Source organism: Punica granatum, chromosome 2, assembly GCF_007655135.1.
Source record: "Punica granatum isolate Tunisia-2019 chromosome 2, ASM765513v2, whole genome shotgun sequence".
NCBI classification, from domain to species: domain Eukaryota; kingdom Viridiplantae; phylum Streptophyta; class Magnoliopsida; order Myrtales; family Lythraceae; genus Punica; species Punica granatum.
In genome coordinates this window covers 24523938-24544754 of record NC_045128.1, presented here as the reverse complement: position 1 = coordinate 24544754, position 20817 = coordinate 24523938, and positions in this window count along the sequence as shown.

The following is a 20817-nucleotide window of genomic DNA, read 5'->3' as shown; positions in this document are numbered from 1 at the left end:
TTATGTAACGTTTAGAATGAGATTGAAGAAGAGATAGATTTAGGATGAAAAAGTAAATAAAGATTGTCATGTGGCTTAATATAAGGGGAAAAATTGCACATTTGGTCCTTTATATTTGAATGTTTTCTATTTTGTATTTTTTTATCGTTTAGATCCTATCATAGCGTTTGGTAACATAATTAAGTTTGATTTAATTTGATTTAATTTGATTTGAGTAGATGAAAACAAAAATAGTTGGGAAAAGTATGTACGAGAATTTGAAAAAAAAAAGATAAAAAAGAGTAATGATTGTATTGTTAAATTGAGAAAAAAAATGTTGAAATTAAGAAAAAAAATGTTGAATGTTTGAAAGAATTTAGTATTAAATATTAATTTAAATAATAGATAAGAAAAAGTAAAAGAGAAAATTTGAAAAAAAAAGATAAAAAAGTAATGATTGTGTTGTTTAATTAAAGGAAAAATATACTTAAATTAAGTTATGTAAAATCAAATTTTTGTTACCAAACAATTTATATCTTTGAATACTTTCATATTTCAGTTCTTTTTCTTTTACTTGATTCATTTTCATCAAATACATTTGATGACTTTTCTATTTTCCTCTTTTTATTAGAATTTTTTATTAGATAAGATTTTAACTTTTGTCCTGAACCTTTTAAAGTTATATTTTTATCCTAATTATTCTATTTTTTGCAATTTTCTTAATATGAAATGTTTTATTTATTATACTTCTATCCCTCGAATTCTCATAAAATGTCTACACGTCATTTTTTAAATTTAAAAAGATTATTATTTTAATTTCAAAAATAAAACAAAATAATAAAAGAAAAATCATGAACCTACTCAATAGAATGAGCAGGGCGAGCGTTTGTCGCAGGCAATCTTGGCAGGCACAATGGAGATTTGCATTAGGAGAATCGATATTCAAATTTGCAAATAAAGAAATGGAAAAATAAAGGAAAAAGAATGACGATTGTGGTTCAATAGCCACGAACCACAATTACGTGGCTTGGTACTAACACACTAAGCATGGCCATGATAAACTTTGATGCAATGAATAATGTTACAAATCGTAATCATGGATGGAGGTATAACTTATGGTGACCTCCCTTAGGGTGCTAGTGCTCGACTTTATCCTCTAATGACTACCTGTCAGCACCCAATTTCGGTCCATCGGTTCCAGGGGGGCAAAATTGTCATTTTTCTATTTATCACCTTTTTTAAAAAAAATAAAAAATTAATTAATAATAATAAATAAATAAATAAATAAATAGAAAAAGAAGAAAAAAAGGGAAAAAAAGAAAAATTTCGGGCAGGGCCGGGCAAGTCTGGGCAGCGTTGACCTGCTGCCCGTGACCCGCCAGCCCTAACTAATTAATTAAAAAAAAAGAGATTCGGGCAGGGGTCGAGCAGCGCTCGCCGGCTGCCCGCGATCCCCGCCGGCCCAGAATGCCCAAATCGCGGGTATCCGCGATTTTCCCCGAAGATCGGCCGAAATCCTAACGAAAAGGGGAAGGAATCGAAATTAATTGAAGGAAACGGGAATTCGGCGAGGGAGGAACAAGACCCATTGAGAGAAATCGAAGAATTTGCTCCCGTTTTAAGGAATTTGGAAGTCGATTGAATTCGGAACCGTCGCCGGAAAACCGCGATAACTCCTCTGATTCCGACTGATTAAGCGCCAGTGAGGTTCCGATCGACCACGGCGAAGCATCGGCGGCGCCTAGAGCTATCTCCCGCGTCCATTCCGGCCGTCGTCGCGGCGTCCAGGGGCGAGAACCGCCGCCCCCAGCCTCGTCGCCGCCGCTCCCCTCGGTCCCGGACGCCCTTCAGCTAACGGGCCTCGGCCCATTTCTCTTTCTTTGCAGGCTCGGCCCATTCAGGCCCAACGCACTCCAGTCCGGCCCAGCTTCTCTTCCGGGAGGTTTCTCCTTCGGGCCGGCCAGTCTGATCCGATCCGATCCGACCCGGTTCGACCGGCGATTTTTTTTATTTTACAGAGAAGTCCCTCAACTTTCTGGACTAGGTAATTTCTCGACTTAGTGGCATGATTAGGGTTCATTTCCTAAATAGTATTGCTTGCTTGATGAATATAATGTGAAATGAGCGTTCTTGGGTCGCGTGGGTGATCGGATTTGTCCCGAACTCGATTTTACGAACTTTCTATTTTGTCACATTTCAGTCCGGATGACGTATTTTATTTTTTTAAGATCTGCCCCGAATTTAAAAATCATTTTCAATCAAGCCCCGATCATTTTATTATTTTTCAATCAGCCCTTGGATTTTCCAGAATTTTTCCAAGAATCCCAAAGAACTTTCCAAATTGTTTCAGTTTAGTCCCGAGACCATTTTTCACTCTTTTCAGATCTGCCCCCAATTTCAAAAATTCTTTTCAATCAAGTCCCAGTCATTTTAATATTTTCCAATCAGCCCTGGAATTCCTATAATTTTTCAAGAGTCCCTAGGAACTTTTCAAGTTGTTTCAGTTTCGTCTTGGGGCAATTGTTTTTGTTTTCAGATTAGTCCCGATTTTCAAATTCATTTCAAATAAGTCCTAAGACATTTTCAGTATTTTTTTTACACAGTTCCCATGTTTTAGAATTTTCAGATCAGTCCCCAATTTTTTAGAATTTTTAAATCAGACCCTGCTCTTTTAAAATCGTTCAATTCAGTCCCCCTGGACATTTTCTAAAATATCCGGCCCTTTTTTACTTGGATCACCCACCGACAATGCATGTGCCCCATTTAAATAATTCATTTTTGTAATTATGTGACCATGTCGGAAATTAGAGTTTATCGGGCGGTCTACTAATGGCTATCTCGACGGCTCGAAATCCGTAGACTAAAGCATTCGGCAAGTTTTTAGTTAACCTAAAATTCTACATACGGGATAATCGGGACGTTAAATTTGGCTAAATTAAATCACTTGATTTCTTTAATTGGATTGCACGAATTAATTAATAATTTGTAATTGCGTCGACAGTTCAAGAACTATTAGTCATGCCCTTTTCAAAATTCACAATTTCAAAAGCACCGAGATACGTACAACGTAATCTTGATTTTCATATTTACCGATTCAAGAGCATGATTACCGGTTCTTGTCCTGCTGTAATCCTAATATAGGTTTGTGTTTAGAACTGGTTAAAACATGAAAAACATATTAATCTCAAACTCGGCTTAAATCAAACATGGGCAATAGTCAATTAGAGGGTTAGGTTTTTGGGTTTTAGGTTAAAATACTTTTAATCTGTAAAAACCATATTGTCACGATACAGAATAATCTAAAAACAACACATACATTCGAGACTTGACTATGGACATCACGTCTGTCGGGTCCGTTAAAATAATACCGAATGCTACATACCCTATCAATCACCCCTTTTGTTTGTTTTAGGGTAGGATTTGTATGCCAAGATACCCCGGATGATAATTGATTGACTCACGTAAATTCGGCAATAACAAAATTTCATTGTTTGTTTATTTGCGCTTACTTGTTACATTTTTACACTTATTTGTTATGCGGGTCGAGCCCGATCTTTTAGGATACGATTCACATGGGGTCCAACGCCCCAATCGTAGATTACGGGATCTAATCCCCTAAACACCGAGTGCGTACCTTAATTTCAATTTCAGTCTTTTCAAACCACACGGTGAGCACGAGTGGGATAATGACCGAACGCGAACCGACCGGGATTCAGTTGCTGTAATTTGTATTTTATTTATTTAAGAGGACAATGTAAGGATTTATGTTGTACATTTATTCATGTAAGAATTCCGATCGGAGAGCGGATGGTCGGATAGTTTCTTCAAATTTACGGTGTCAAAACGCGTAAGATGAGCGGAACTTAATTAAGAGATAATTAAATAAAAAATGGCAAGCCTAGACAAGCAAGAGTACCGATAGGGCATGCGAGATATAGGCTCGCATGTAACAGAACCCCCGAATTCGGAACCTCGGGTTTCGTAGACCATATGCCTTAGCAATTAGGTGTACCCTGTAACCCAAGACCCGGGTAACTTGCCGGCCCTCGACCTTCGGGTCGTTAAATGGCAAGTGGCGACTCCTTCTCACGTGCGTCCGTCGCGCGTCCCCGGGAAGGTGGACACTCCCAAGCCGCGTTGCATTAGGCTTCGCGCACGAGTGCCCCGACGAGATGAAAATTCGGGTGCGCACAGCTTGGCGACTCCACTGGGGACACTTAGAGGGTTCGGGCTCGTTCTCGCTTGCTTTGTTTGCTTGTTTATTTACCGCTTTCTGCAATTTTCCGCTTATCTAGTTTACGCACTTTTATTTCTCGCACACGCATTGCATATCATACTAGCTTCTAGGTACCTATGGGTCGCGTCCCACGACCGGTAATAGGAGCATAGGTTAGATAGGGGTTCGAAGTAAGGGTACGGTGCGCAGTTCGACTGTCGCTTAGGCCTTGAAAAGAATCCTGCTCGATTTCAAGGAATTGACACCCTTGAGTCGGGGGCCTCCATCCCTAGGTAGCACGGTCCTTGTAATGCCGAAACCATGCATATTGCAGGAGCTCTATGCCATCTTCCAACCCGACTTCAGTAACAGTCCATTGAGTCGGCCTGCGCCCCATTTGAGTCTTTTTCTGTTTTTGAGAGAGATGTACGTTGTATACATTAAGCCGTGGGCATTTATTTTCTGTACCCATGCATCATCTAATTTCAAAATTAGGCGTCATTTGTATTAACTAGTCTTAAATCAGTTTTCCTTTCATCTTGGTAAGAGATGGCGCGCTCAGTCTCCTTTCCACACCTCGACAGGGTCACGCCACCACTCGAGGAAATCAGTCACATTTGGGCTCATCTACGCCAAGTCGACCGCGATTACATCAGGACCTTTGTTGAGGATATACCAATGCTAGCCATGTGCCGAGTGGATTGGAACTTCTTAGGAGCAGCGGTGACGTTTTGGGACCCAGTCCACGCCGTCTTCAACATCCAAGGTACCGAGCTCACACCTACCATCGAGGAATATCGTACTCTCGTCTGAAGAATCGCAGCCACCCGCAGCATTGTGGAACCTAACTTCCACACCACCCGACTTGTTTTGGTATCGCGTCTACTCGGGGTGCATAGGTCTCAGCTACAAGCCGAACTTGCATATTCCGGTGGCACAGAGATAGTCACCGCGAAACTCCTCCGTTTTATTGAAATACGAGCGCACGAGATTCAAGGGGATCTTTTACAAAAAAAAATTTGTCATGCGATCTTGTTCTTAATTTTTGGGACTCTATTATTCCCTCGCTTGGCCGGTCACATTGATGCAGCCTTAGCTAGCGTTGTCCTCCAAGTGGTGGGAGGCCGCGAGTACGAGGTGGCTTTGTTGGCCGAGACCATACGGTCCCTTGATCGCGTTATAAGAAAGACCGATCGAAGGTTGAGAGGGTTCCCAATCCTTTTGCAAATTTGGCTCCAAAGCCATGCAAACCCCTTTGGCCTTGTTCGTCCGGTTATATTTTTCACACGTCCGGAGTCTATCCTTTCGCGGTTACTACCTCTGTTGCGTGTGGAGGAACGCAAGGTCTCCGAGTGGATCAACAATTTTCGCGAAATAGCACCAAAGGGCTTTAATGGCGCGCCGCGTGGATGCCACCCGTATCCATGACCCTTAAATGTCTTGATTTTAACGGAATACCACTCGTGAGCCATGCGGGGTCCACCACCTATTTTGCGGCGCGAGTAGTGAGGCAGTTAGGTGGCTTACAAACGATTCCCAAAGGTACAGCGCAGACCGAGTTCGAACATACTTGGCGGGAAGACCAGACGTTCATAGATCGCCTAAGTGAAATCGAACGGGTTATGACCGCGTGGCAGACTACGGTCATCGAGCATCTTTACTTCCCCGAGCACCCGACCCAAGATGAACGGGACTTTCAAGTCACGGAGGAATATATCCTCCGCTTTTATCGATGGGGTCCATCAGAGAATGATGATTTCACAGACTCCCCTCCGGTCGAGAGTAGCGCATCATCCGAGGCACCGGTACCAAACATGACCATCCAAGCCGAGCTTGCCAATCTCAGGGCTGAAAGGGATCGCCTCCGCCAAGAGATCGCCGAGAAGAATGAGCAGCTGGGCGATCAGCACCAACTACAGAAGGAACTTGCCCAGACCCGCGCCCAACTCTAGAGGCGTGATCAGGAGTTGACGCAAGCGAACGGTGCTTTGGAAAGGTCCAGGAAGAGGGCCCATGGAGGTCCACGCACATCCTAGGATAGACACCTCTACCAGGCCCTCTCCTGGAACCGGTACTTTCCATGGCGACGGTCGCTTGCACCTCGGGCAAGTTGGAAAACCGACTTAGGACTATCTTTTCAAAATTTGTATTGCACTTTGAACCATTCGGAGTTAATATGAATGACAGCATTAGTTTTTGAAAATTCATACATCTCATGCATTTCTTCTTTTATTCATTGCTTTGCATATTTATTTTAAAGATAATTTTCTTACATTAAACTCACGCACTTATGGAATCCAGGTGTTAACAACTGGGGGCACCTCACCGATATCCCACTCGTTTCCAGCAAAGAATGGCAGATGAAAATCAACCAGCTGTCTTTGAGGAGGATACGCCTCCCACTCCAATTCATTCTCAAGCACCGACTATGCATGCGCCACCACCACACGTGCCCCCTGCAGGCGTGTCACCAGCATATCGGGGAGCTTCACCGACTCATCTTCCGCCACCTGCATCTTCGGGCCCACACCCGGCATATTCTGGAGGGCAGCCATCTTCTACAGCTGATGATCGTGCACGTATTGCAGTACTTGAGAGCACGGTCAATCAACTGGCTGCCACCATGGCTACCAATATGGCTGAGCTCATGGCCCTGCTCAAAGGCCCAAATCGTGCTTCTTCGAGCTTCACCCCACTTCCTGGGTACGGGCCAGCGGTCGATCCAAGCCCATGGGCCCAGCCGACCTTGATTCCTGATAATGGAGATACGTCTGCCCCAACGATAGTGAACGCGCCGGCGGCCCATCCGGTTAATAATCTTCCAGCACCACCTGCTTCAGCGACAATGTTGGAACCGTCTATCCTAGTACTTCCACCAATCTCCACGTCAGTCTCGGTTCCAGTCTCTGTGTCGGTCCCAACTCCGACTTCCGCTGTCCCACCGCCGATCATATTTCTGCCTACAACTGCCCAGGCTCCTGCTCACACTGCTGAACCTCCCCCGTACCAAGCTCCACAACCCCATATCGGCCTTTCTTACCAAGCTCCACCTCCCATAAATATAGCTTACTCTGAACCGGGCACGCCGAACCACGCGGCCCCTAAAGCTCCACCCACAAATTTTCTCCCGGAAACGGGGACTGAACAGGAACAGAGATTGAAGAAGTTGGAAGAGAATATCCGAGCCCTACAATCAGGCGGCTCCCGCCTCGATGTCGGCGACGGCGATTGGAGTCTTTTCCCAGGTATGCAGCTACCCCCAAAGATTAAGGTGCCTGAATTCCAGAGGTACTACGGCACGACTGACCCTCGTCACATAGTTTGGCAAGAGCGGCTCTGGATTAGTACATGTCACTGAAAGCTGCGGATATCCCCACGTGGGCAGACCTCTCAAGCAAATTCATCGATCAGTACAGGTACTGTGCGGAGACGCCCCCGACTCTGCTAGAGCTCAGCACGATGGAGATGACCGATGACCAGGGCTTCGAGGCCTATGCAGTGAAGTGGCGGGCTAGAGAGGCGAAGCACGTCCCTCCGATTAGTGAGGCACAACAGATCCAATTATTCCACTACACTCTTAAAGGGGCCTACTACTTGCACTTGTTGGCCCACACGTCTTCATTCTCCAACCTTATCGACACCAGAAAGAAGCTCGACATCGGCATTAAGCTCGGCAAGATAGAAGGTCCGGCCGAGAAAAAGGAAGGAGAGTCCTCGAAGAGGGCCGCCACTGGGACAGCGGGAAACAGGAGAGGGAAAGACACGTCCGTCAATGCTGTCAACTCAGGGCGCCAGGCCCCCCAGCAATATTCCGTAAGCTACACGCCTACGCCACCAGCCACTCAAGCGTATGCCCCACCTTCGATGCATTATCAACAACAACTCCCAGCGCAGCAAGTTTACTATTTCGCCCCGCCGGCTTCCTTTCCGTCGTCGGTCCCGCAGCAATACGCCCATAATTATGCCCCTGCTCTTCCTCCGATTCAACAAGGTAAGCCCCCGGCTTCGAGAACTCCTCAGCTGGTGCAATGGGCTCCGGCTCCGCAGGACCAACAGGGCATCGCAACACAAATGCAGCGTAAACAGTTCACACCTCTGCCGGCTCCGCTCTCCCACATATACCGGCAACTCCTCGCGGGTAACAAGATCCGATCAATAGCACCTAACCCTGATTTCGACCTAACTATCCAGGATCAGAGTCGGCGCTGCGAGTACCATCAGGGCGCACCCTGTCACACCACCGACAATTGTTGGAAACTACGGGAGAGGATCCAACAGATGATTGATGACAAGCAACTCACGTTCAACGCCGTCAAACCCCCGAATGTGCAATCAAATACTCTTCCCGATCACGGGTCAAGCTCGGGACCCAGCATTAACATGATCGGTGTTTGCGCTATAGGAAAGTACGAGACCGGACAGGAGGCACCGGCCCCGTTCGTAATCGAATATGTTCCTGCAGAAATTGGTGTAGGGTACGCAGGGTTCGATGCCACGCTCGCCCTATTCGTGATAGAAGTCCCCGCACAAGAGCCATATCAAGATAATAAGGTACCGTGGACTTACGAAAGAAGTGTCGGGAACCTCGAGTGTTAATTTAGCGTCATGGGCGTGACGCGCTCGGGTCGAGTCTACGAAAATCCAAAGGCCGCCAACAAAGGGAAAGCCCTGGCAGTACCCGGAGTCGCCCCGGAAGCCTCGTCTATTCCCCAGAAGAAGGTGACTGAAGAGGAGGCCGAGGCATTCATGAAGATTATCAAGGCGAGCGAGTACAAGGTCGTTGAACAAATGTGCAAATCTCCAGCCCATATTTCACTACTCGCCCTCCTCTTGGGTTCAGAGCCACATCATGAAGCGCTTCTGAAGGTTCTGACAGCAGCGCAGATCCTTAAAGAGACGGCTCCGGAGCGGATTGAAGAGACTATCAGTTCGATCTTCTCCAACAACATTTCATTCTCAGATGATGAACTTCCCTCCGAAGGGTGGGCACACTCGCGGGCATTACACATTGTCTGCAAGTGCAATAACTTTATTATCGGTCGGGTCATGATCGACAATGGCTTGGCACTCAATGTTTGCCCAGTTTCCACGCTGAAGCAGATGAACGTGGACTTTAACCGCATCCGTCCGAGCAAGACTGCGGTTCGAGCCTTCGACGGCTCGCGGAGGGAAGTAAATGGAGAGATCGACCTGGTGATCGAGGTGGGTCCCTGCTCATTCGCTGTTACGTTCCAAGTCCTAGACATTCCGAATGCTTTCAGCTTGTTGCTCGGGAGACCGTGAATCCATGCGGCTGGCACCGTTTCTTCGTCCCTACACCAAAGGATCAAATTCATCGCAAAAGATCGACTTATCACGGTCAAGGGTGAGGAGGACTACGCCATTTACAAGGAGACGGCTGTCCCCTACATCAGTATTGGGGACGATCAAAACCTCCCCTTCTATTCATTTGAAACCATCTCCGTCATTCGAGACTACGGAGAAATCAGTCCAACCCGCGCTGACTGCATGGTGGGGAAAATTTTGCTGCGCCACAATTACATTCCGGGTTCCGGGCTTGGAGCACATGGGCAAGGGATCAACCACCCCATCGAGGTCAAAGAGTACAAGAACAAGAGGGGACTCGGTTTTCGCCATTCTTGCCATGAGATTATTGAAGCCCGCAGGGGCAAGCACCTTCACTGTCTCGCTGCACGTTATGGAAAGATCAACAGGGGCATCCCGGTTCAGCCGCTCTCCTACTTTTTTCCTGGGCCTCCACACATCGTCGGAGGTACTCTTGACGGTCTCTCCTCGGATTCAGACAACGAGCCTGTTGACCTGCCAAACATATGCGCCGTCACCGAGGAGACTACTCCAGGGGCTTACATCCGCCTCGCGCAGGAAAATGAGGAACTTAACAACTGGACCTCAGTCCCGCGTTACTCAGCTGTAATCGCCGATGTGTAAGGCCATCTATGTTTTGATATTCCCCGCGTGTCGGCATAGCCATAAGCCACACGACGGAAGAGGGATTCTTGTTATGCCATTGCGCCCTCGTCATTAATAAAATCCCTACATGCATTTTTCAGAATTTTCGCGTCTTCTTTCTTTCTCTCTCACTTATTCGCAGCACTTTAAATTTTCTAAGACAATTTATTTAAATCACTAGGCTCCACTCGAATCTGAGTCTTCGACGGGTCGATTCGAACCCATCCGAGGAACTCCTTGAAGAGTCCCGATCCATATACTTCGGGAAAGGGCTCGACGAGGATGGTCGAGTGCCCGAGATAGAAGAGAGTTTGCGCAGCCTTGAGAACTGCCAACTCACTTCCGTGGAGCCGACAGAGGAGATCAATGTGGGTACCGAAGAAGAACCTCACATCCTAAAGATCGGGACGGGTCTCGACCCTACACAACGAGCCAGGATGATCGAATTTCTAACAGACTACCAATAGGTCTTTGCTTGGTCCTACGCTGACATGTCGAGCTTAGATCCATCGATAGTTAAGCACTTCCTACCGCTTGATACAAAGAGGTTTCCACCCAAGCGACAGCACTTACGGCGGCAACGTGCCGGCCTTCTCCTCCGCATCAAAGAGGAGATTATCAAACAGATCAACGCAGGGTTCCTGGAGGTTTGCAATTATTCTGAGTGGGTAGCGAATATCGTGCCTGTGGAGAAGAAGGATGGAAGAGTTAGAGTCTGCGTCGACTACCGAGACCTCAACAAAGCCAGCCCCAAAGATAACTTCCCCCTGCCTCACATTGACGTCTTAGTCGACAACACAGCACGCCACACGTTGTTCTCCTTCATGGATGGCTTCTCCGAGTACAACCAGATTCGGATGGCCGAAGAGGATAAGATCAAGACGACGTTCATCACAATGTGGGGCACTTTCTGTTACCGAGTCATGCCCTTCGGCCTCAAAAATGCCAGGGCAACATATCAGAGGGCGATGGTCACGCTATTCCACAACATGATGCACAAAGAGATCGAGGTCTACGTTGACGACATGATTGCCAAATCCAAAGAAGGAGAGGACCACCTAGTTAATTTAAAGCGCCTTTTTGACCGCCTCAAGAAGTACAAGCTTAGACTCAACCCCGACGAAGTGCACATTCGGAGCTAAGTCAGGGAAACTGTTAGGATTTGTAGTTAGTGAGCGAGGCATTGAGGTTGATCCGGACAAGGTGAAGGCAATCAGGGAGCTACGTCCGCCATCGACGGCCCGCGAAGTATGAGGTTTCTTGGGACGGCTGAACTACATTGCTAGATTCATCGCAAACCTGACAGACAAATGTCAACCATTCTTTCGTCTACTTCGTAAAAATGCGGCAATCGAGTGGGACGAGGAATGTCAGAAGGCCTTCAATACTATCAAGGCATATTTGGCTCAGCCACCAGTGCTAGTTCCGCCGACACCAGATCGTCCGCTGATCCTTTACTTGACAGTGCGCCGGCAATCCCTAGGATGCATGTTAGGGCAGGAAGACGAGTCCACGTGTGCAGAACACGTCATTTATTATTTGAGCAAGAAGTTTACTGAAGGGGAGTCTAACTACCCGGAGATTGAGAAGATATGTTGCGCGCTAGTGTGGGTTATGCAGAGACTTCGACAATACACGCTCTACCACACTATTCGCTTATTGTCAAAAGCGGATCCCCTGAAGTACTTGCTCGATAGTCCATCTTCCATGAAGAACATTTCAAAGTGGCGATGTCAGCTGACGGAGTACGATATTGAATATGTGCCTCACACATCAGTTAAGGGGCAGGCAATTGCAGATCACTTAGCGGAGTTCCTAATCGAAGACGATACGCCGATCAACTCTAATTTTCCGGACGAAGGGATCCTCCAAGTAGATAGTGAGGAGAACAAATTCGCATGGAAGATGTATTTCGACGGCACAGTGAATTCCACCGGTTCTGGTATCGGCGCAGTGCTGATATCCCCCGACGGACGTTATTATCTGATTGCAGCAAAAGTCGATTTTCCCTGTACCAACAACGTGGCCGAATACGAGGCATGCATCCTTGGCCTGCAAGCGGCGATCGACTTCAAGGTGAAGGAGCTGGAAGTGTTCGGAGATTCTATGCTTACAATCTTTCAGACGCTGGGGCAATAGAAGACGAAGGACGCAAAGCTAGTGCCATATCACGAGTATCTTGAGGAGTTAGCGGAGAACTTTGAGGAAATCTCATTCACATACACGCCGCGCATTAAGAACCAATTTGCAGATGCACTCGCGACGCTTGCATCCATGGTGAGCATCACGAAAGAAAACCTCATTGAACCACTCGAGATCAAGATCGCCAAAGGCCCTGCTCACTGCAACGCAATCGAGGCGACCGATGAGCAGCCATGGTACGAAGACATTAAGCATTTCTTGCAAACCGGTCAATACCCTACATTCGCTAACCGTCGTGATCGAAAAACACTTCGGCGACTCGCAGCACATTATTTCATGAGTAGAGAAACTCTCTATTGCCGTTCTTTCGACGCCACGCTACTCCGGTGTGTTGACGAAGTCGAGGCACAACGTCTCATGGGAGAGATACACGAAAGGAGCTGCGGACCCCACATGAGCGGGCTTATGCTTGCCAAGAAACTCATGCGTTTGGGTTACTTTTGGTCCACCATGGAAGCCGATTGCGTCAAACCCGTCAAGCATTGCCACTTGTGCCAGGTATACGGCGACCAAATCAAAGTACCGCCTAACGAGTTGCACCCGATGGCAACCCCATGGCCCTTTTCAATGTGGGGTATCGACGTGATCGGTCCTATCAACCCCAAAGCATCCAACGGACACCAATTCATTTTGGTGGCAATAGACTATTTTACCAAGTGGATCGAGGCCGTAACGCTTGCTGCAGTCACTACAAATGCCGTGGCAAGTTTTCTCAAGCGTGACATCATCGCCCGATACGGAGTCCCCGAGACGATCATCACCGACAATGCTAAGAACCTGAACAACAGGATCATCGACGAGCTTTGTGAGCGATTCAAGGTGCATCATCGCAACTCCACTCCATACCGTCCCCAAATGAACGGTGCAGTGGAGGCTGCAGACAAAAATATCAAGAAGATCATCGAGAAAATGACCGTAAGTTACAAAGATTGGCACGAGATGCTTCATTTCGCGCTCTTGGCATACCGAACATCTATCCGCTCTTCAACCGGGGCAACCCCGTATTCTTTGGTCTACGGCATGGAGGCCGTCCTCCCGATCGAAGTGGAAATTCCTTCCATGAGGGTTCTCGCCGAGACCGAACTTGAGGAAGTAGAATGGGCGAAGCAACGTTGTGAACAACTCAATCTCATCGACGAGAAACGGCTAACAGCACTCTGTCACGGCCAATGCTACCAACAGAGAATGGCCCGAGCGTTCAATGCGAGAGTCCGCCTCCGCGAGTTCAAACCCGGTGACCTCGTCCTACGGAAAGTCCTACATATTACACCTGATTCTCGGGGCAAGTTCGCATACAAGTACGACGGGCCTTTTGTCATCAAGGAAGTCTTCTCTGGAGGGGCAATTATCTTAAGCGACATGGACGGGACCGAAAATGCGCTCCCTGTCAACGCCGATGCCTTTAAGAAGTACTATCCTTGATTGGGTGCTTCGTCGTTCTACAGCCGTTGCATGTCCTCGCGGCTACAACTCACACTTCCAACACTTGTCTTCTTCCATATTCTTCAGGCTCCGCGCCCGTTTTACTTCAGCGCATTTTCTGTTATCAGCATTTATGCCATCTCCATCCAATCCTTCCTTATAAGGACATCTCTGAGAGAAAAAGAATAATTTTCCCGCTAGGTCGAAAACCTCCTCGAGGCGACCTAGACAAAAATTAGGGAATGAGGGGCACGACTTAAAATCCCGCAAAGGGGAGCCGTGGCAAAATGAGAGCATGAATTATATCCTTGCTAGGCTGAAAACCCACAAAGGGCGGTCTAGGCAAAAGTTAAAGGAACCGAGAGGTGCGATCGGACCCTATCTTGGGCGGTCGTAGCAAAAGGAGAGCATTCATGAGAGAAAAGTCAAAATAAAATACCTCGTCAGGTCGTCACGCGTTTTGCGGCCTGGGTAAAAATTAGGGGAAATTGTCGGTTCAACCACGAAAGAGCTGCGACACCTCGTGTGGAGCTATGACAAGTAGTGATTTAGCGGTTTTCAACGCAAGCAAACTCTCTTCGACTCTTCGGGTTCAAGAAATGCCTCGAAATGAGTTCGAATCGTCGTATCCTTGATTTAGAGGATCCCTAAAGATCCTTCCTTTTACCTTCATACAAAAACTCTGCGGGTCATGCCCACCTTGCAAAGGCCATTCCTTCAAGTCAAATACATGTCATACTCGGGGACGCGGCCACCCCTCAAACGGCCACTGAATTTAAATTCCCGGAATATCATTACATAGATTTCTTTACATATTGCAATTTCAGCAAGTTTTGCGCGACTGAAAACGATCGTTGGTTATCGTTTTCCCGCATACAGGTCTGAGTGTACAGGTCCCGGGAGGCGTCCCCCCGAGCGAGCGTATGTCTGTCTCGTTCGACAAGTCGCAGTCCCTATCCGGGTGAAGGACCCGAAAAGGAGCACACGTCAACTTCGCCAAACAAACCCATAGGCGCACGACCAGCGACAGGGCGCGGTTATCACTGCATTATTTCAGCACAATACCGGCTTAACATCGAACAGATAGCCCTACACGATCCCATAACAGTGATTCTTACTCTCGCATTCACTGTTCTTCGAACTTCGTTTCCTCATTTACTGTTTTTCGGACTTCGTGTCCACATCTACTGCATTCTGGACTTCGTGTCCACATTTACTACTTTTCGAACTTCGCGTCCATCTTTACTGCTTTTCGGAATTTGCGTCCACGGACTTCGTGTCCATCTTTACTACCTTTCGGACTTCGTGTCCATCTTTACTGCTTTTCGGACTTCGCGTCCATCTTTACTGCTTTTCGGACTTCGCGTCCATCTTTATTCCTTTTCGGACTTCGCGTCCACGGACTTTGCGTCCATCTTTACTGCTTTTCGAACTTCGCGTCCACGGACTTCGTGTCCATCTTTACTGCTTTTCGAACTTCGCGTCCACGGACTTCGTGTCCATCTTTACTGCTTTTCGGACTTCGCGTCCATCTATATTGCTTTTCGAACTTCCCGTCCACGGACTTCGCGTCCATCTTTACTGCTTTTCGGACTTCGCGTCCATCTTTACTGCTTTTTGGACTTCGCATCCACGGACTTCGCGTCCATCTTTACTGCTTTTCGGACTTCGCGTTCATCTTTATTGCTTTTCGGACTTCGCGTCCATCATTTACTGCTTTCCAGACTTCGTGTCCGCATTTACAACTTTTCGGACTTCGTGTCCTCATTTGCTTCTTCCCGGACTTCGTGTCCGTATCTACTGCATTTCGGACTTCGTATCCCCATTTACTACTTTCCGGACTTCGTGTCCGCATCTGCATTTCGGACCTCGTGTCCACATTTACGGCTTTCCGGACTTCGTGTCCGCATATACTGCTTTCCGGACTTCGTGTCCGCATTCACAACTTTTTGGACTCCGTGTCCTCATTTGCTTCTTCCCGGAATTCATGTCCGTATCTACTGTTTTTCGGACTTCGTGTCCTCATTTACTGCTTTCCGGACTTCGTGTCCGCATCTGCATTTCGGACCCCGTGTCCACATTTACGGCTTTCCGGACTTTGTGTCCGCATATATTGCTTTTCGGACTTCGTGTCCTCATTTATTGCATTCCGGACATAAACTGCTTTCCAGGTTTCGTGTCCGCATTTAATGTCCTTCAAGCATGCGTCTATATTTACTAATTTATGGTTTGTACTATTTTGCAACAGGCCAGACGATCGCCAGGACCAAACGATGTGCTTCTCATAGTCTTTGGCTGCATCCTCTATCCGAGCACGCAACCAAGAGGGGCAAGCTGTCAGCACCCAATTTCGGTCCATCGGCTCCAGGGGGCAAACTTGTCATTTTTCTATTTATCACTTTTTTTAAAAAAATAAAAAAATTAATAATAATAATAATAAATAAATAAATAGAAAAAGAAGAAAAAAAGGGAAAAAAAGAAAAATTTCGGGCAGGTCTGGGCAGCGTTGATCGGCTGTCCGTGACCCGCCGGCCCTAACTAATTAATTAAAAAAAAAAAAGAGATTCGGGCAGTTCGGGCAGGCCGGGCAAGGGCGGGGCAAGGGCCGAGCAGCGCTCGTCGGCTGCCCACGATCCCCGCCGGTGAGGTCCCGATCGACCACGGCGAAGCATCGGCGGCGCCCAGAGCTATCTCCCGCGTCCATTCCGGCTGTCGTCGCGGCGTCCAGGGGCGAGAATTGCCGCCCCCAGCCTCGTCGCCGCCGCTCCCCCCGATCTCGGCCGCCCTTCAGCTAACGGGCCTCGGCCCATTTCTCTTTCTTTGCAGGCTCGGCCCATTCAGGCCCAACGAGCTCCAATCCGACCTAGCTTCTCTTCCGGGCGATTTCTCCTTCGGGTCGACCAGTCCGACCCGATTCGTCGGCGATTTTTTTATTTTACAGAGAAGTCCCTCAACTTTTCGGACTAGGTAATTTCTCGACTTAGTGGCATGATTAGGGTTCCTTTCCTGAATATTATTGCTTGCTTGATGAATATAATGTGAAATGAGCGTTCTTGGGTCGCGTGGGTGATCGGATTTGACCCGAACTCGATTTTAAAAACTTTCTGTTTTGTCACATTTCAATCCAGAGGATGTATTTTATTTTTTTAAGATTTGCCCCGAATTTAAAAATCATTTTCAATCAGGCTTCGGTCATTTTATTATTTTTCAATCAGTCCTTGGATTTTCCAGAATTTTTCCAAGAATCCCAAAGAACTTTCCAAATTGTTTCAGTTTAGTCCCGGGACCATTTTTCACCCTTTTCAGATCTGCCCCCAATTTCAAAAATTCTTTTCAATCAAGTTCCAGTCATTTTAATATTTTCCAATCAGCCCTGGAATTCCTAGAATTTTTCAAGAGTCCCTAGGAACTTTTCAAGCTGTTTCATTTTAGTCCTGGGGCAATTTTTTTTGTTTTCAAATCAGTCCCGATTTTCAAATTCATTTCAAGTAAGTCCTAAGACATTTTCAGTAATTTTTTTTACACAGTCCCCATTTTTTAGAATTTTCAGATCAGTCCCCAATTTTTTAGAATTTTCAAATCAGTCCCTAATTTTTTTCAAAATTTTCAAATCAGTCCCTGCTCTTTTAAAATAGTTCAATTAAGTCCCCCTGGACATTTTCTAAAATATCCGGCCCTTTTCTACTTGGATCACCCACCGATAATGCATGTGCCCCATTTAAATATTTCATTTTTGTAATTATGTGACCATGTCGGAAATTAGAATTTATCGGGCGGTCAACTAATGGCTATCTCGACGGCTCGAAATCCGTAGACTAAAGCATTCGACAAGTTTTTAGTTAACCTAAAATTCTACATACGGGATAATCGGGACGTTAAATTTGGCTAAATTAAATCACTTGATTTCTTTAATTGGATTGCACGAATTGATTAATAATTTGTAATCGCGTCGACAGTTCAAAAACTGTTAGTCATGCCCTTTTCAAAATTCACAATTTCAAAAGCACCGAGATACGTACAATGTAATCTTGATTTTCATGCACACACATATTTACCGATTCAAGGGCATGATTACCGGTTCTTGTCCTGCCGTAATCCTATTCTAGGTTTGTGTTTAGAACGGGTTAAAACATGAAAAACATATTAATCTCAAACTCGACTTAAATCAAACATGGACAATAGTCAATTAGAGGGTTAGGTTTTTGGGTTTTAGGTTAAAATATTTTTAATCTGTAAAAGCCATATTGTCACGATACAGAATAATCTAAAAACAACCCACACATTCGAGACTTGACTATGGACATCACGTCTGTCGGGTCTGTTAAAATAATACCGAATGCTACATACCCTATCCATCACCCCTTTTGTTTGTTTTAGGGTAGAATTTGTATGCCAAGATACCCCGGATGATAATTGATTGACTCACGTAAATTCGGCAATAATAAAATTTCATTGTTTGTTTATTTGCGCTTGCTTGTTACATTTTTACACTTATTTGTTATGCGGGTCGAGCCCGATCCTTTAGGATACGATTCACATGGGGTCTAACGCCCCAATCGTAGATTACGGGATCTAATCCCCTAAACACCGAGTGCGCACCTTAATTTCAATTTTAGTCTTTTCAAACCACACGGTGAGCACGAGTGGGATAATGACCGAACGCGAACCAACCGGGATTCAGTTGTTGTAATTTGTATTTTATTTATTTGAGAGGACAATGTAAGGATTTATGTTGTACATTTATTCATGTAAGAATCCCGATCGGAGAGTGGATGGTCGGAGAGTTTCTTCGAATTTACGGTGTCAAAACGTGTAAGATGAGCGGAACTTAATTAAGCGGTAATTAAATAAAAAATGGCAAGCCTAGACAAGCCAGAGTACCGATAGGGCATGCGAGATATAGGCTCGCATGTAACAGAACCCCCGAATTCGGAACCTCGGGTTTTGTAGACCATATGCCTTAGCAATTAGGTGTACCCTGTACCCCTAGACCCGGGTAACTTGCCGGCCCTCGACCTTCGGGTCGTAAAATGGCAAGTGGCGACTCCTTCTCACGTGCGTCCGTCGCGCGTCCCCGGGAAGGTGGACACTCCCAAGCCGCGTTGCATTAGGCTTCGCGCACGCGTGCCCCGACGAGATGAAAATTCGGGTGCGCACACTACCATTGCCTTTCTCCCTCTCAATTTACCATCTTCCCTCTCAGAATATATTTTGATAGATTTTGTTTTACTTTTGGAATTAAAATAATAAATCTTTTTGAAAATTTAAAAAATGTCATGTGGGCATTTTTATGGGAATTTGAGGGGTAGAATTATATGAAACAAAATGTTTGATATTAAAAAAATTGAACAAAAAAAGAAGGGCAAATTACACAAAAAAACATAAATTTTGTAAAATGTCTTAGTTTTGTCATAAATTTTGTTTTGTAACAAAACAAACCATAAGTTTTCTAAATTGTCTCAAAAATGATCTCCGTTATAAATTCCGTCAATTTTGCATACGTGGACTGTTAACTTCAAACATAAATTAATAAACAAATAAGATAGGTTAAATAAAAAATTTTAAATTTTCAAAAAAGTATAAATTTCATCATAAATTTGGTATATAATGAAAAAAATCATATGATTTATCAAATGATGTGTAAACTTTGTGGGTCTCATGAAATCTACGTAGGCAAATAGACGACAAACTTAACAGAATGGTAACGGAAGGTCAAATCTGAGACGATTCTCAAAACATGTGGTTTTTTTTGTTACAAAACAAAATTTATGACAAAACTGATACGTTTTACAAAACTTAGGTTTTTTTGTGTAATTTGCCCAAAAAAGAATTAGGATAAAAAATAACTTTAAAGAGTTGAAGATCAAAGTTAAAATCTTCTGCAATAAAAAATCAGATAAAAGGACGAAAATAGAAAAATAATCAAATGTATTGAATAAAAATGAATCAAGAAAAAGGAAAAGGACCTAAACAGAAAAGTATTCAAAGGTATATGATATAAACGATAAAAGAATTAGAAAAATGATGAAAATAGAAAATCATCACCTAGAGGATCAAATATATAATTTTCGTTAATGTAAGCCACATATTTCAGATATAGGTTCACTTACTAATATTATAGTTGATTGCTGGACCCTATGCCAGCAGCTTGATGTCATCACCCCGAAACACACTTACAGAGAAGCAAACCAATGCGTTGATCCCCTAGCTAACTTAGGAGTTAATTCATCTAATAGCCTTGTTACTTTATTTTGTTCCCCTCCTTCTATTAGGAAGCTTTTATTCTATGATATTATGGGGCTTCCGTCCCCAAGAACTGTAAGCGCTTTGCGCACGACTGATTAATTTCTAATCCACCGTCTTTCTTTACCAAAACAAAAATTTTGAATCACAAATTGAAGGAATTGACCACAAAATTTTTCAATCAATTAGGACTCGGATCAATTCAGCAAAAAAAATTTCAGCGTGCTTAAGAAGTCAATTTAGAGCTAATTAAGACTAATTAGACCCAATCAAGCAAGATTCCAAACAATAGGAAGTCAAACACTCCTAATTAGACTTAATCAAGCAACAAATCGTCAAATTAGCTCCCCTAAGCCTATTTTAAAGAAAATTCCAGAATGTTACCAAGTCCAATTTCATGCTAATTTCACCTAATTAAGCTAATTCAAGTCTAATTACTCATAGGCAAGTTCATGATTAAGTTGATTACACACGATTTAAGCCTAATTAGACCCAATTGGCCCCAAATTAGACCAATTCACCACACGACCAGAATACAATCACGAGTAATTAAGCACGAATAAGCCCAATTAAAACCTAATTAGCACATAAAAAGACTCATTACAACTAATTACGATTAATTACAACTAATTATACACAAATTGACTCAATTAACACCAAATCAAGTCCAATTAACATGCAATTAGTCTTTCCTGAATACAATCAAGATTAATTAGCCAAGTTCGACCCTAATTAACCAAGATACCCCTCAATTAATCCTAATTAAACTATGATTCACACAATTT